The sequence below is a fragment of the Pinus tabuliformis genome, chromosome 5_2 (assembly GCF_031772625.1).
Source record: "Pinus tabuliformis cultivar Carrire ecotype Pingquan chromosome 5_2, CPIR1, whole genome shotgun sequence".
Taxonomy (NCBI): Eukaryota; Viridiplantae; Streptophyta; class Pinopsida; order Pinales; family Pinaceae; genus Pinus; species Pinus tabuliformis.
The window spans coordinates 677,539,716-677,558,022 of NC_142306.1; positions in this window are offsets into that span (position 1 = coordinate 677,539,716).

An 18,307-nucleotide genomic window follows, 5' to 3' on the forward strand; every position below is an offset into this window, starting at 1 on the left:
CATGGGGATCTTCAAGCTGCTCGCTACCTTGGCAAAGCATCAACAATACTATTTTGTATTCGTGGCACACATGTCAAGGTGTATTCGGAAATAGCTTCAAGATGTCCAAAACTGCATTACATAGGCCGCGCATCCTAAGATGTTTTGCTTGGTACTCACCTCTGACCTGTTTTATCACCAACTCGGAGTCGCCATATACTGAAATCCTCTTTGCATTCAGCTTCCTAAGAATCTTCAGGCCAGCAATCAGAGCTTCATATTCGGCTTCATTGTTGGAACATTCGAAGGCCAGCTTGTAGGAGCAAACTCTCATGCTGCTAGGTACTTTGTTTGGGGCGGAGAAAGGACTGCGTACCCAAATACCAATACCAGCTCCATCATTCCCTACTGCTCCATCAAAATCCATGGTCCATAAGCCTTCTTCTTCCTCTTGCAAGTGCTGAAAATCTTTTTGCTGTCCATTGTTTGTTTGCTGTCCATCGTTTTCAACTGATTGCCCAATATTTTGTTGCTTTTCTTGTCTTTCTTTCTTCAAAATCTCTCTAAAATTTTCTGTTATCTCTGGAATGTCGTCTGCTTCTACTATCTGACTATCTATTTCATTTAAACTATCTGAAAACAAAACAAAAGACTCTAAATCTGTATGTACATAGTTTATAGGATGATTTATCGGTTTCTCCTTGCTTGTGATCATATACTTCATCTTTTGTTCCCGATATAATTTCCTCATTTGTCCAAACACCGGGATTGTTGCATAGGAGAAATCCAGCTGTAGTGTCCCCTTCAATTTTGCCACCCAAGACCTGGAAAGAAGCATACCAAACCTTGGAGGAATGTCTGCTACCACTACATCCATCAGAACATTTTTCATAGGAAGCTGATCCAAACTCACAACTAAGTCTTTGATGAGCCCTATGCACCTTACTCTGTTGGAATCTAATGAATAAAGATCATGATATTGGCGGGTGATGTCCAGACCAAGCTTATGCATGATAGCCTTGGGCATGAGATTGTGAGAGGCTCTGGAATCGAACATGGCATTGTGTAGCACAAAGTCATGCAATCGTAAACTGATATAGAAGGGTGGCACCTCGCTCTCAGGAGACTCACCATTTGTCGCTGGCCCAAAAATCATTTCAAGCTGATCATCTTCCACGTTTACCATGTCGGACATTGGGTCCAAATTCAACATTTAAGAAATTTGTCCTCTATAGCCACTGTTCTTCATGATTTCAGTCAAAGGGATGGATACCTTTAGCTTAGAAATCTCATTCTCTAGGCTGAAAGCGGGAGTTCTTTCTACCTCTTTGACTGGGATCTTTTTCCTTTCCTTCTCTTTTGAGGTGGCTAGTTGCTGTGATTGTTCTGCTGATTTCGATTTGCTGCTCTCTGGAACAACCGCCTCCTTTCCCTTTCTTTGTGTAGCTGATAGATCTTTCTTTGTTGCTTCATCCTCCTTCTTTTTCTGAATTGGTTTGGCCGGTACATCTTTGTTTCTAAGGGAATATTGCTGCTGTTGTGAGGACAAAGCATTCATATACCCCCTTTGATATTCTTTTGACTCTTCCTCCAACACGGTTTCGTTAGCTAGAATAAAATCGGTGTGTTGGTGAGTAGCTGAATTTACTGCGCATTCTTCTTCTTCGGTGATGTAAGTAGGCAACTCATCTGGAGTAAAAAGATGGTTTTCCTCACCTATTACATTCCCTTCCTCATCTGATTCTGGTCCATGTACAAAATTCTGCTGCAAAGGTGTTTGTACCGGCTGTTGTGCTATCTGCTCTTGAGTCCGCTGATCTCTTTGTCTTATCCTATATTGTGGCTGTGTTGGCCACAGAAGTTAGGATTCCTAACTTGTGGCTCTGGCTTGTCAAGTTTTACCCTTTCAAGCATTTGTTCTACCTTCTTGAGCAGCTGATCCATTGAAGAAGATTCTTCTTTCACCGTAGTTTTCTTCTCTGCTTTCGCTCTTGCTCTTTTGGACAGCAGGTTAGCCTCAACGCTGACCGCAATTTTTTGCATGTCTTCCATTGTAGCCGGTTCTCTCTCTCTCAATTGGTACGCCATGTCAGCATCAAAACCATCCAGAAACTTCATCATTGCTAGTCCCACAGGTGGCTTTAGATGGTCTGGGATGTCGTTGTAGACTGCATTAAATATAACACAATAATCTTGGACCAACTCACCAGCATTCCATTTGATTTGCTCGTATTCGGCCAGAATTTGAAGGGGATTCTTTTTGACTTCCCACCTGTTCAAAAATTGTCTTTGTAGCTTAGCCAAGGTGGTGATGCTTGCAACCGTCAAACCTCTGAACCATTTCCTCACATCACCTGCAAATGTTTGTACAAAGAGCCTCATTGCCACGTTCTCCGCATCGATCTCATGAAGTTCATAGAAATCTGCCATTTTATCCACATGTTGTTGAGCTGTAATATTGTTAGGAGTGCCATCAAAAAATGGGATTTTACTTTGATAGTCATTTGGCATGTCATCTAGGACTTGGGGCAGAACAAGAGGAGCAAAACGGGCAACCATCATTCTTGGTGGATTTGGCCTTGGAGGCGTTGGAGGAGTGTGCACAGTTTGCAAGGGGCTTGCACTTGGAGTTTGGGGCTGTGTGGCAATGTAGTTATCGATTAATCTATTAGCTCTTTCCGTCTCAAGGTCTACAAGAAATTGCGGATCGGGGACGGTGTAATCAACAACCTTTTTAGATTTAGATTCAAACAGTGATATCTCAAACCGTTCGTCAAACTCAAGCTCCTCAAGATACTCAAAAATGTCGGGACATGAATGGGATTTGAACACGGGGGTTATGGTGCTTTCTTGATGGAGGAGTCTTGGAATCAAATTGGGATTTTCGTAAATGTGAGGAGGGTCCGGGTCCGGATTCGCTCTGGTATATCGTCTTGAAGCCAGCGTGCTATTGAGAGGAATTACGGGACACAACCAACTTACTCAGCCTTTCCAATCCTAAGCTCATCATCCGGAAGCCTAGAATTCTTATGAAACAAGGGGATTTGATTTTCAACTCTTCCCCAGTATGGTCGCCACTATGTTAGCACCTAAATCTGCCTTAGGCTGAAGGAAGGCAAAAATTAGGGTAACCACAAACCACGCTCAGTCTGGTAGCTAGCCCTACCAGAGCAGGAGAGGGCTCTCTCCGAGTCACACTCAGCGAATGAATAGGAAAAATGGTCTGAGATGACTTACAATGCGATGTTTACCTTAGGCTAGTAAGTGAAAAAGGATTTTGGAAAATATTTTTGAAAGTGACCAGCTTCTGGGATGTATATGGGACTGGCGTTTAGCAAAGAACAGAGAATTGAGAATGAACGCACGGATTATTCCGTGAGGCAAGGTAGGCGGGAAGCGCAACAATTTCAACTTAAGGTGACGTGGAATGGAAAGATTGTCGAAGATAGTGAAAAGGGCATGGGTGCATGAATCCTTTTCAACTGAAGAATAACACTGCACATGAAATTTTCCCACAGGCAGAGCAATATAAATTGAATTCTACCTAATCTCACTTAGAAAATTTCACTGAAATGAATTATGAAACATAAAAAGATACATATGGAACATAAGAACACATTTTCTACACTCACAACCACAAGAATCTCAAGAAACAGAGCCGCTGCCTTTCATTAACTCTCTGTCAAAAATACACAGTGTAGAAACAAAGTTTCTTTCCCACAGTCTCCCAGAAGTTACAAGCCAGCCAACCCTTTGCAAATAACTTGCATACAATATATAGAAAGTGTAGAGAAGAGATGGAATGCCCAGGGGTTGGGAAGTTACTCAAATCATTTCGAAAAGGAGATGGAGAGCCAACCATCAGCTATAGGTGCAGCGCTCTCAAGCATGACATTTGGCTGGGGTGACCCTTTGCATTCTTTTGCCACTTGGATAAATTCCCCCCTGGAGATAAAACTCTTTAAAAGCCACCTTTGGTGCCAAAAAAACGAAGAGTAGATGATCGGGCCCACTTGGAGAAGTCGCGACCCGAAATTTCGTGAAACGGGAGCAATTTGGCAGTTTTTTCCCCTGTGCGCCGCGCCAAATTCCCTGTGCATCGCGCCATTTTGGAGCCTGTTTTGGGGCACTTGCAGGTGTCCAAAATGTGCCCAAGTGGGCTTGTTAGAAAGCCTGTCCTGTCTAATTTCCAACCCAACTGGAATTTCTGAATTTGAAGCTCATTTTCCCCTGCAAAACTTCTTTCTCCCAAGACTGCTTTCTGTGTGCCCAAAAAGTGGCAGAGAGGCCATTTTTGGGTGTTTTTTGACCTTTAGGAGACCCAAAACTTGTCAAAATTTCTTGCTCGGACACCAGTAGGCGTATTTTCGAGGCTGAATCCAAATATGCAAGCCTTTCCTTGATTGGAGTGCTAGAATTTTAGCGTCGCGCCAGTGGTCGCGCCAGTGGCGCGACGCACAGGGAGGAATTTCCTGTTTTGTGCCCAAAAATTTTACCTGTGACCAAAATTTGCCCAATTTTTTTGAAATTTGGGTTGGAGGTTCCCTATGAAGTGCTTTGCTATGCCAAGGAAGCCTCAGCCAAGATTCGAAGCTGATCTTGCTCCTTTGCCTCCTTTGCCTCTTTTGCCTCTTTTCTCGCTTTGCTCAATTTTGCCTTTAGGCTCCTGATTCTTGCCTTGGAACTCATGTTGTGGGCCTGGTAGTGATAAGTCATGCACCTCAGCATGTCTTTCTCCCTGTTTTCTTTGTCCAACAGCCTCTCCAAATGCATGTTGACCCTCTCAAGGTTGGACTCCTGGTCTTCATTGATTTCTTGCTCCAAAGAGGTGAGCGGAACCCTTCTTCTTTGAGCAGCTTGGCGTTGCTCACAGATGTTCTGCAGCTCCATGATCATCTGTTGGTCCTCAAGCTGTTTGTTTCTCCACTCCAGGTAGTTCATGTTCCACTTGGCCCTTTCTAAATCAATGGTCAAGTCTTCAATCTCTGATTGCTGCTCCTTGATGATCTCTATAAGCTCCTCATTGGTGGGTTCTGCATCTGTCTCATCATCCTGGAGGAGAACAAACTCAGTCTCTTGCTCACCTGATGGCCCTTCCTCCTGCACTGAATCCTTGCCCTTACCCTGCTCCTGTGGTGCTGATGGCGGAAGTGAGGCCCCTTCCACCCCGGGTGGAGATAACACTCGCTTTGCTGCTGCAAACAACGGTCTGGTGCCTTTCGGATAGCCTCTCTGATATGTGATGAAAACTGGCATGGTGGCAGTCTCATGGCTCTCAAACTGATGTGAAGGACTCTCCACCTCATGTTCTGCCTTTGATATCACCGGTGGAGCGTTGAAGAAATCACGGGAGATGAAGTCCTCCCAAGCAATACCCTGCAATCCCAACTGATGGTCCACCAAAATCCGGATGAGAGCAAAATGATAGACACTATTTAGCTGCTGTCGTGGGGTCTTGCGCTGCATGAAGTTTTTCATCTTCTCAATGTTGTTGCAGATGAAAAATGGGAGGCTCATCATCTTCACCCTGGTGAAGTGCATGAGCAAGCGGATGTGATAGGCATAAAGGTGAGAAAACCTCCCCTCGCAACTGAAATACTTCATGATCAATCTCATGAGTGGGGCATACTCTTCCCTCAAAAATCTGAATGGAAAAACCCTGGTGAGCTGGCTCAAACAGCTGTTCTTGATGTAGGGCTCATAGTGATGCCTCTCCACCTTCTTTTTCTTATGCCACTGCTCCCCAACGTTAGGTATCCCTGTTGCCACTGATATAGCCTCCGGTGTCAAGGTGAAAGTGACCCCAGCCAGGACAGATTGGCCTCCCTATAGATGAAGTGCAAAAAGGCGGCCAACTCATAATGTACTCTGACATTTGCCACCCTTCGGCAAAATTCATAACATGCCAAGTGTTGGAAACAAGACATGGCAAGTGGGCATGCCTGTAGCTCTATGAGGGTGTTGGGCTTGTCTCTGAGATGTTTGCCACTCCGGTGATGTCTCCTATGGGCCCTCTCTCCTGAAGATGTGTCACTGTGTGTATTCCCCTCATAATCTGATGAATTTTCTGATGCCATCACTGCTGCTTCTACCCTGAGTTTAATGCTGCCCTTTGAATCCAATGACACTGATGAATGCTCTGAAAATCTGTTACCAAGGGGACAATAAAACAGGGGAGTGTTAGGAGGGGAATGATGAAAAGGGAATAGGGGTTTAAAGGAGAAATTTTTTAGGGATTTGGGGGTGTTTGGGGTATGGTTTTTATGGGGTAGGGTTTGGGATATTTTGATCTATAAGAATAAAGGGGGCAAAAATGGATATGATTACAATGTAGCTAGGGTAACTATTAGGAAAACTTGCTCCAGGAGAATTTAGCTGATAGAGATAGGATAGGAGCATATTTAGCAATCATGTTACTGTAGCAAAACCCTAGCTCTTTGCCCTTCTTTGTGTCATTTTTGTGTTTGCTTAATAAAAATTTGCCTTTGATTTCATAGTCACCAAAACATATTTTTCTTTGAGTTTAAGGATCAATGTTGAAAGGATCTATGGCCACCTCTGCAAATTTGAGAGCCATTTATGAAAATTTGGGAGATTCGGTGCTTTTTTAGGCTCACAGGCTGTGTGTCGCGCGCTTTGCCTAGTGCGCCGCGCCAGTGCAGTGTTAACACTGTGGCCGGGCTCCCAGTGTGCCGCGCGCCCTGAGTGCATCGCGCCACCTTGTGTGTGCGCCGCGCACTGTCCAACAACATTCCTTTGCTTGGAAAAACAGGGGAGAGGGCTTTAGGGCATTTTTGGGTGTTTTCTTTAGGAGGCAAGGTGGAATAGAGGTGACTATGACGAGGAGTGAGGGGACAAGGGGGAGGGGAAACAAAACCTTGGTGGTGTCTTCGAATTTGCAACCCCGTTTATCATTTGCTTTGATGAGTATTTTCATGGATGGCCAAGCATGCTTCAGATACCCTTCAACATCTTAGGAACACCAACCATTGACCAAATTTACAGAGAAGGGGTTTCATTAGAGCCTACCTCTTGCTTTGCTAGCCTTCAACCGGGATATAGAACAGATTTGCAAGTGTTTTTGAGCTCCCTGGCCCTGTGCGTCATGCGCCAAGCCCAGTGCGTCGCGCACCCTGAGTGCGTCGCGCCTTTGTCGATTTTTCACTGTGGGTTGGCTGCCGGTGCGTCGCACCCTCCGTGTGCGTCGCGCGCCCTGGTGTATGCGCCGCGCCACCTAGAAATCTTCCCTCCTTACTCGAATTCCTCCTCCTTAGCTCTCTTTTCTTCAACAATGCCTCTCTCAAGCTTTTCCTTATCACAATGACTTAGTTTTGGGTCAAAACAAATATATATAGGCTTTGAGAGAGTTGGGTTCAATTTTTTCTTCTTTGAAAACCCACTTTATAATGTTTAAGTTTTGCACTTTTTATTGACTTTAAAACACTCTGCTTTTTCCCTTTTTCTTTGAAATTTTGGCTCTCATGATAAAATTTTTGGCATTTCTTTGCGGGGACTGTGTGACTGGGCCTCTGGCTTTGAAATCCATGACTGCATCTGAAAATGTCAACTGTCGATTTTTGGAAAATTTTGTCATAGTTGACCTTGTTTGACTTTTCTTCAAAACAGAGTTTTGAAGAAGAGTCGATGTCTCTTTAGGTGATGATGAAGCTTTCTGAACTGTAGCTGTATAAGGTCTCCTTCTGGCCTGCATGGCTCGTTCTGGACATGTTTTTCAAAGACCACATTGATGATTTCCTAGACCCAACAATAAAAATGACTTTGTCCTGTAATATGGCCAGACCTCGACTATCATGAAATTTCAGTGATTATGTACGAAGACCTGAACCAGCAGGGGCCAGAGATGAGGGAAAATGAGTAGCATGACTATCTCCGCCAGACCATGACATGTCCCTGGCGAAATGCAGCTGAGTGGATGGAGTGGGACACCTAAATTTGAAATGCACAAAGAGCTTTGATCTCTGACAGAGGGCTGACCAGACCGACTCTAACATTAAGTACGGGAAGGAGTGACAAGATCGATACAAGGGAGACGAGGGGAAAGCAGAACTACAAGTAGGTATTCTTATCTTCTCATCTTATCTATTGCTTATAGGAAAAGTCTAAAACACTTTAAACTGTTGTTCTAGATACAACTACTTATCTAGGGAATTAGTATTTATCCGTAGATACCAAATTCTCCAAAACACTCACCTTTCTTTTCACCTCATCCATCAAACCCTAAAGTTCTGATCATTGTGCCTACCTTGCCCCATCGAACACCTTGCAGTTTTGACCTAATTTCCTTGCCCTAACTGTTTGCCTCCTCCTGATCCAGCGAAACCCTTCAAAATCAAATCAAACCTTTTGCTACTATACCTAGCCTAATATCAGTTTCTAGATCTAGTCAAATTGGCTGAGATCGTTACAGAGAGAGCCCTCTCCTGGCCTAGTAGGGCTGGCTACTTGGCTAAGCATGGTTTGTGGTTACCCTGGCATTGCCTTCCTTCAGCCTGAGGTTCAATCTAGGTGCTAACAACACTGTCGATTATGTCCAATTTGTTAATTGTTGCTCCCGGTGTAATATAACACACCGACGCGCCCCTACTAAATAACATTGTTATAATTTAAAATTATTTAAAAATAATAATTTTCACTGAGGGTGCCGAAAAATTAAACGCCCGATCCATTATTGTTTAAATATGTTTGTTTCATGGTGCACTTTGTGTAATCTAATTCGTCGGTGTTGGTGGTGCTTCTATCGCACTAAATCCTGTTAGCCTTGTCTGTTTTTACAAAACACAGTTTTTTTTATCGATGCCCCTGGTATAATATAACGGATCGACTTGCCTATGCCAAATGACACTGTTAAATCATTGTGGTGTGTTTATTCTTACAAATCACACCTTCATTATATAAAATTATTTAAAAATAATAACTTTCCATGACAATACTAAACAATTAAACACCTAGTGCATTTATCCCTAAACGCACTGGTTACCATAGCTTTTTTGGTTGAAAATTATTTGATTTATTTGTAAAATATATTTAATGGATTCTGTATTGAATGGTATAGGTTGTATATTGATAAAAATCGTCTCAGAAGGTGTCAAGTAACAAAAATATTAATCAACACAATGATAGCAAATAAAAAAAAAGCAAAGAAGACAAGTTCTTTGTGAATTCTTTACAAAATTAATATGCTTGAACTATATGTAAGTTTAACTAATATGTATTGGTTGGTCTGTGTCATGCACAACCACAAAATGAAGAACATCGATAATATTATTTATAATCTAAGTGCATAAGAGCATAAAATCCTGATAGAAAAATTGTAGAAGGATGAATTAGGTGAATGAAAAAACACTATTCAATATGAGTTTTTTTTTTAATTTTCATTAATAATATACTCAAGAATATTAGATAACATGTTTCGAACAATCTCTTAATTCATATATGTTTAATGTTATATAGGGATAAACAATGAAGGAAAAGAACAATGTCATTCTAAGAAAAGAAAATTATAGAACATGTAAATGACGATGAATTAGTACTTAGTTCATCTAGAGTGGTGTTGGAGGTTAATGAAAGGTGGATTTTTTTTACAAAACTATGAGGGACCTAGTGGAATGAACATATACACTTACTTTCCACTTATAATACAAAAATAAATCCAATGATTCTAGGAACCAAATTATATCTAAACTACATGAAGCATTTCGAGAGCAATGATCAATAAGACATGTTAGACTTGAAATAGCAAAAACATACAACAACATAAAATAATCATTCAAAAGTTAATATTCTTAATTAAAATGATTTTCTAGAATTATATATATATATATATATGACTACAATTTTGTTATATTTAATTTTCATATATCATTATAAAAATAGTTTATTACTTTTTTTCACGAAGATTATGAAAATCCCAAATGATCAACGCGCTGATATGTGAAACATGCTAGTAGGAATGTCTAAAATAGTGTACATAGAGATGGTTAAAGAAATTGACATAATTGCATCACAGGAGGAGCCATCTCAATAAAAATGTGCTTCAAATGTACATAATCATGATTGGTTTTGTACATATAAAAAAAATAGCATTAAATATTAATTTTCAAGCATTTTCTTGCAAAGAGAGAACAAGATGGAACTCATTCATCACATAAAACGAGAAGACAAGGAAGAAAAAAGTTGATTTCAAAATTTGTGAGTAATTGTTAATATTTCGTTATAACAACTCAAGGTTTCATTTTTGTATATTTTAAGTTGTTTTACAACAACTGTTCTTGAATGTCTTCAAATAGGTGCTAACATACAAAGAAGAGCCATCAAAATAATTGATTGGCATTGGATTAAATAAGGGTTGTGAGTATATGTTGGCATATCAAAAATTAATTGTGGAATTTGTAAGTATCTATGTTATTTTACTTCTTTGAGTTTATAATTAATAGAAAAAAAATCATTTATATTAAATATATGATTTATAATGGGGTTTAAAACATTTAGGAAACAAATTAGGAACTACGCCATCATAAAACTTGTTGGAACAAGGCGTGAGACTTGGTTTTGAAAACACGTGCATAGTTTATGAGTCAATTCTTGTTACGGTACATTGTTATTCGATATACATTGATGTACATTATTTATTTCAATTTCTTTATTCTCACTGATGTAGATACACTCATTACACTTTATTTTTATGTTTGTAGATGGAACAAGATCAAGAAGATGAAAACAATCGATCAAATCAATAAAACATTCCTCCAAATAACCCAAGTCATGGAAGTAGCTCAAGCACTGACAATAGTTACAGAGAAGAATGATGACCTGTTTGGATAACAATGCAACTTGTTGTATTTTTTGAAATAATTGTCCTTGAAAATCAGAAATTTTACTTAATGTAATGGACATAGTGTCCCAATTGAAAGACAAGGGGTTACCAATATCAATCCCATTTTGTATGACAAAGAGCCTCCTATTGATATATAATAAAATACATTTTAATTTTTCTATTTTGTTATCCAATGTCATTGTGAAATGTTACAACACTAATTAAATATATGGATAATTAAATATTATAATGAAGAGATGAAAAATATGATAATATAATAAATTAATCCAAACATCATTTACAAATGAACTAATCAAATTTTGATTTATATGAATATTGTTATAAGATATATGTTGATTTTTCGATGAATAATGGATCCAAAAAATTATAATAATTGCACTGTCACAGGTCAATGTTTCCAAAAAAGAGAAATCTCATACAAAAATCGGTGTGTCTATAACATGAAAACACACTGGTGCATTATGTTATATAAAAGCACCATGATACATCTTTTTTCATGACCAATGCCTTTTTAGAAAATTAAAGCACCAGGGTGTTTATTTCTTCAAGCGCCGACATTGTTTGAAATTAACGCCCCAGTGCATTGTAATTCTTAACGCACCAGTGCTTTAATAGAACTAACACCCCCGTCCTACAAATATTTTTCCAGCCTTGGTGCATTATGAAAACTATACACATCGGCGCTACAATTTTAAACAAAAGCACTGAAACAACAATTATTTTTTGCGTGCCCCAGTGTCGTTCCTTACAAGAACGCCCCAAGGATTTTTTTATCTATTAGAATTGGTGCGGTATATATTATGCACCGGTGTTCTTTGCCTTCAATGCCTGGATGATTTTAGTTATGTATGTCTCTCGTTACATTTATATATGTAGCGCACCCGTGCTACTTGTTCCATGAGACGCACCACAAAAAAAAACATCTGCTAAAGCCTCTAATGACCCAGATTTTTTCAGTTGTGATGGAGTTGTGTTAAAACCTACACTAAAACATCCTCTATCACAAACAAATGTTTTAGTGGATGTTTTTTTGACAATTTTTTCCAATTTTATAACACTAAAAACCTTTGTTATAACCTCTGCAAGAAATTATTTTTCTTATAATGTAAGTTCCATTGAGTGAGGCAAACCAATGGGAAAGTTCTGTAACTACTTCCATAGCCTCACGGGACATGTAAGGTGTCTCTTCCTTGAAGATAATCTAGTACAATACTATGAGGAAGTGATCAACCGACTTCTCCATGACTCCTCTATAACTGGACTCTTAAAGCAACTTGCAATACATATGAACAATAGGTTCTTTCGGTGTCAAAGTCCAGCTCATGTTAGGGAAAAAGTTCATAGCACATATCTCATGCAATAGATATGTAGACATATAGAACTTAGCTTGTTTTCCCTTTATAGGATTCTTTTCATTGGTCACATGAATCAAAATTTGTTGAGCCAACAAATCCAACCAGTTGAATATATTTCCTTCATTGACAATCTGATGCAAAATATACACCCAACCTTTAGGAAAGGTTTCAGTACTTTTCTAGCCATAGATATGACAACATAATACAATAAGGCACTCGAACACTTTTCTAAGAGATTTTGTCTTGTATGTGTTGTTGAGTGTCTGGTGGAACATATATTTCTCTTTCACCTAAGGTTTAATAATATCCTTGGTGCTCAAGTAACTGGTGACTACATAAAAATGAGAATCCATGTATGCTTCTGGCTTGGGAAAACGATATATGAGATGACTGTCATGGGCCAGATACGAATCAATCTGATGTCCAATGAAACTGCTCTTTGTATCTATGTGTGGCAAGATCCACTTGATGATATTTACACAAGGGAAGGCTGGGTACCTGCATGTAGCTTTATGAAAGCTTGACCTCTAGACATTTATGTATACTTGTTTGTCCTACAAATTTGCTTTGAAACTAGTAGTTGTGAATTCATCTTTAATTGTGTGCCATGTGATATTTGATTTTTTTTCAATGAAGTGTTGAGTGTCAGACATAATAGGCATGGTAATTGGGCTACTCTCAACTACTTCACCGGTGTTTCTCTCTGTAGTGTCTTCTGAGGTTGATCTCTTTGGAGGCATGATGATGACAACTAATGAAAGAGAGATGAGCTCAAAACCTACAGTACCTGTATCATAAGATGCACTCACAGAAAATACAAATTAGATTAAGCATATAAGTTCATTCATCAAGATCAAAGTAACAACACACTGACTGGACAGAAGGATTGTGTAGTTTTTGGGCTCAGGGAGATAGAGTGGGCTCATGAATTGCATATTCAATAGTCTTAATGGGAAAGGGAGGAGCTTGAGGCTTAAGATTACGCAATGAGCAGTCTTAGTTGGGTAGATTGAGGGAATAGACTACACATTGTGCAGTCTCAGTGGCCAAGGTTTAAGCTTGAGGCTTTGCATTATGCAATGCATAGCTGGAAAAGCTAGTGACTGTGCACTACACAGTCTTAGAGGCCAAGGATGAATCTTGAACCTTGAGCTTGTGAAATTCATAGTTGGAAAGGACAAGAGTTGCTCAAGTTTACGTAGATTTGAATAGGATGGAGAGAGAAAATTTCAAGATCTAAATGTCGGGTCAGGAATAAGTGTAGACCAGCCTCAAGTTAAGTTAAATTATTGAATACCATGTGACAGAAACAATCATGCAAACGAAAAAACATGCATGCACGAAATGACCCAACAATGACAACTGTCTATAGGCAAAAAAGAAAGAAGTCGATGCAACACTTGTAAAAAGTGAACGACGAACCGTAAAAAAACTTGTATAAGCTAATAAAAATTAAAATTCCAACTACTATGAAAAGGAATAGGAAAAATCACATTCATAAAAGAAAAAGTGACAAAAGCGACATAAAAATTGACAAAAAGTGACGCATGAAAAACTTACCCGGAAAAGCGCTGCAAACTAAGTCAAAATCTCCTTGATCTTCTTGGAAAGGCTATATATGCACTGTAAAATTTGTAAACAAGCTCTAAGATAATTTATTATATATATTTGGATGAGGTTAGGGTTTATGACGCGCATGACTAAAATCAACGAAAAAATGACACTTCTATTAAGATTGAAAAAACAACTTTGTGCCACTTGTCAAACATTAATTATGAATTCTTTATTATCTAGGGATGAGAACTTAGCTTATTCTGGGAAATTACACATTCACACTAGTAGAAGGGACTACGCAATTCCCAGCAACAAGGGATTGCGCAGTTCACTATCTCTGTGGATTGCACAGTCTTGACTGTGAGAGAGGGCTAGCACAATTTTTGTGCTCAATGGCTGTCTGTTTTCAAATATTGCGCAATTTTGATCCTCAAGGCCTGGCGCAGTTTCCAAATCCAGTGGATTGCGGAGCTCCAAGAGGGAAGATCAACAATAAGTGCAAGATCAAGACAAGAGATGGCATGTGTTAGAAACTACTTAGTTATCATCAATAAAAGTTAGTCATGGTTAAAACAACTTAATAAATCCATCACAAGCACTGCATGCAAAGATAAGTCTTCAAAATCAAAGGGAATACTAATGACAATGAAAATAGGTTCTTATGAACAGAAGGTAGGCTCTAAAATCAAAGCATAGGCAAAATTTTGGAAGGGGTTGTAGCAGCTACAAAACTTGGCGACACATTGGTAAAACTCCAATTCTCTGAATGGGTCTAACTCGATAAACCAGATCTAGCTCTTCAAGAAGTATTGTTCATTTCATTGATTACCATAGCTTCGTTAATTTTCTTAAGTTAAAGATATAGTCCTTTTCATTCTCTTCATCGACAATATACTAACAAAAGGGAAGTCAAACATAGTTGATTCAATTGGGGATAAGGAGTATATAGTTACGCAAGTGGGAAAGGATTATCAAAGTCGTGGTTTTCATCTCTGGTGTTGCTCCTCTACCAATAGGCCTAGACAGTAACCTAATGGAGTAACTTTAGGGACACAAACATTGCTCCACTTCCATCAAGCCTAGATAGTACCCTGATGGAGTTGCTTGATTCACCTCCCTGCACAAGAAGCCTTTATCTTCTTTCACCCTTTATTCATTTTTTATTTTTTATAGAACTATGCATCGACACTTATTGATTTCATGGGGTGGATGAGGGATCCTGACTTATTGAGAGCATAAGAGGTCATCCCTTCAGAGAAGGATATTTATACACCTTTGAAATAAAGTCCATTCATTTAAGTTTCCTCCCCTTCTTACTCTAATTGACTTAGTTGACAATATAGAACTGATGAAACATAAAAAACTGATCAGAGCAGAGGGTACTAGTTATAGATTCAAGAATTGTAATTTCACTAAGGTTTTCTCCGAGGAAGAACATATTTTCCATCTAGGCATCATCGACTAAAAGATACAAGGCCCATGCAAAGAGAAGGAATAGAAAAAAATCCAAGAATTGACAGTTGTACAATGTCCTCTTAAAATTTTCCATGCTCATTTCAGAAGAAAAACATGGTCTCATGCATATCTTATTGTGACGGAAAGGAAAGAAAAGGGCAGAGAAAAAGTAAAGCAAAAATCCAAACAAGCTAAACTAAACTAATCCTACTCCTACATTAACAAAGGATAGGTCAAGCTTACATAAAATGAAACTTCCAATGCAACCAACGAAGCATTTCTTGACATGTATCAACAATGAAATCATCAGCAAGAAAGATCATTGTGAACAACACATGATAAGAAAGATGAAATATGAAATGTTCTAGAATTAGAAGATAGAAAGCGCAAGAAAACAAGTATAATAAGAAAGAGAATGCTAAAACTTCTTCTAATACATCATGTTGTTTGTACACATCGCGGTAGATTGTGATATCAAAGCATTCATTTGAACCTTCAAACTTGGTAAACATAAAGAAAAACAAGAATTTGTATTTAACAAAAGGGCTTGCCAAGTATGATTCCTCCAACCATTAAGAAATAGGATCATGGGAAACAAGTGAAGGATTTGGAATTTGAGAGATAGGTTGAATTTTAACTTTTACGGCTACCTGACGAGGATTATTCCGAGAAAGAGTGTCAATATGATCATGCTTGGGACATACATCAAGACTACGAGAACCTAACATAACCATCAACATAGACTGAAGTGTCTCAACATCTTGAGGTAGTTCCAAGATATCTGAAGATAGATCATCAAATACCGGTGGCTTGGAATAATCGATAGTTGAAGATATAGAGTCATTGCTAGATGAATCAATGAATATATCAAGATAGCCACGATCATAATTTTATTTCTGAGAAAGAAAGAAACCTTCATTATCTGATGAATCATAGTGAGGTGTTGATTGAAAGCAATAAATTTCATTCATTGTTTCTTCATATTGATAGAATGACAAAAGAGATGGATTACAAAGAGAAAAGATTTCCTCACCCTGCTTTGATGTAAAACTAGCATTCCACCATTCTTGACTGTAATCAAAATTGATATTCTCAAAGGCCGACTCACTGAAAGATATGAAAGTTGTGATGGGCTCATGGAAAATGTTAGGATAATGGGAGAGAGGTGAGGGATAATTTGAGATATTAGAAGAAAGATCATCCTTCATTGTAGATACTTGTTCAAAATAATAATCCCACACATAGTCATTATGAAATATATTGCAACTTTCTTGGTCAATATTGACTCCATATTGAAACTTATCCTCATGAGAATCATAAGAAGCAATTATAATAGGTTGATGTGAAAATTCAAGACCAAGAGGATCAGAGGAACCAACTGATGGAGAATGAGAGGAAGGGATATAATTGATTACACCAAATTCATATCGAAGCTTGCATTCAAATTTTGAGCATGTGGGGTAGGACAAGATGGTGGTAGATAATCAGATTGACTTTCAAGTTCTCCAACCTCAAATTTTGTGCATTGAGTTATTTGATTTCAAAAAGAATAAGAAGAATACGAAGACTCACATGGAAAATCAACTTCTTCTTTCGCAGATTTGAGAGTTCCATAACCAAGATATGTTGGGAGACTTTCGAAAGATTCATATTTAGACAGATTTAAAGAGTTTTGAACAAGATACTTAAACTTTTATTTCATAAAATTCCAATCAATATCATCCTCAGAAAACTCATAACAAAAATGAATGAAACCATCATGAAAATATACAAGCAATCCATAGAGTTATTTTATGAGATGAATGATTTTCTTATAAACACTTTCATAATCATATCCGTCAAAAGCACGTTAAGCTCCTTAACAAGATGTTCAGAAGAGTGAATGGAGGAGGTCAGTAATGTATAACACCAATGTTTAACGTGCACTTCGAATGTAAGGATGAACAACCTACAAGCAGTATCCTCACAATCAATTTCAAGATAGTTGCAAAATTCAAGGAAATGAGAGATGTGCTCAAGAATGGTTTTTTTAACCCTCATCGCCAAAATTCAAATTCGACAAGTCATGATTTATCCCCAAGGATAATTTTAGATTTGCAACTCTAGAAAAACATGATGGGGTTAATATTTGGGAAGAATCCATTTAAATATAAGAAAGTTCAAACAGATTTCACGAGCTTAGCTTATCATTTGGCCCTCCTTCTAGCGCCAAAACTTGTTAACAGTGCTAGAAACTGCCAACATGGGAGGGGGTCTCCCTGATGTGAAGTCCTAATTAGACCCCACACTGTTTGGAGTAGGATCCCTAGCCGGCATACTACCGATTGCCAAAGTGGCGGGTTTTAATAATGTGCCTTGGATGCGATAAACACATAGAATGGTATATACGTGACTTTGGTGGAAACAAGTGTATAAACTTTGTCAAGTGCCAAGTGTAATGTATGAGAAGTTAGATCACATCAAAGAGAGAGAGAGTGAGCCCCTTAGAAGTATGTAATAGTACTTAGCTTAAAAGAGATGCACGAGCAGTAAAAGAGAATCATAAGTTAACCTGCAAAATAGTTCACAAGATAACCATGATTGAAATAACATAACAACACACATTTAACAAGATTCATACTAAAGAAAACAAACTAGTTCATAAGCATTAGCATAAATGAAGCAACACATATTGTAAACATAACAATAATAATCTTGCTACATCCACGACATATGCATGAATACGTGTCGGCTCTAAGATTTTATTAAAAGTGAAAGTTCTAGACATACATTTACAATTGACAAGACACTAGCCCCAATAGTGGAACATGAAGCCAACACTTGCTTCTCCAAAGAAAGATAATCCTCCTATGCTAAACAAGAGAAGCCAAGGCTCCAAACAAAGCTCCCAAGCTTTCGATTCCAATCCCTTTACATGAGTTATGAGGGTGTATTTATAACATATGATATGATCATTCATCTCCCTTTGTGACATTTGGACTCCCTTCGTGACTCTTTGACTTCTTTTGTCCTTCTTTAATCATTGACCTTTCATATTCCATAATTGACACTTGGACTTCCACTTACAAATTTATTTCAAATACAATATTACAAATACCCATATGAGACA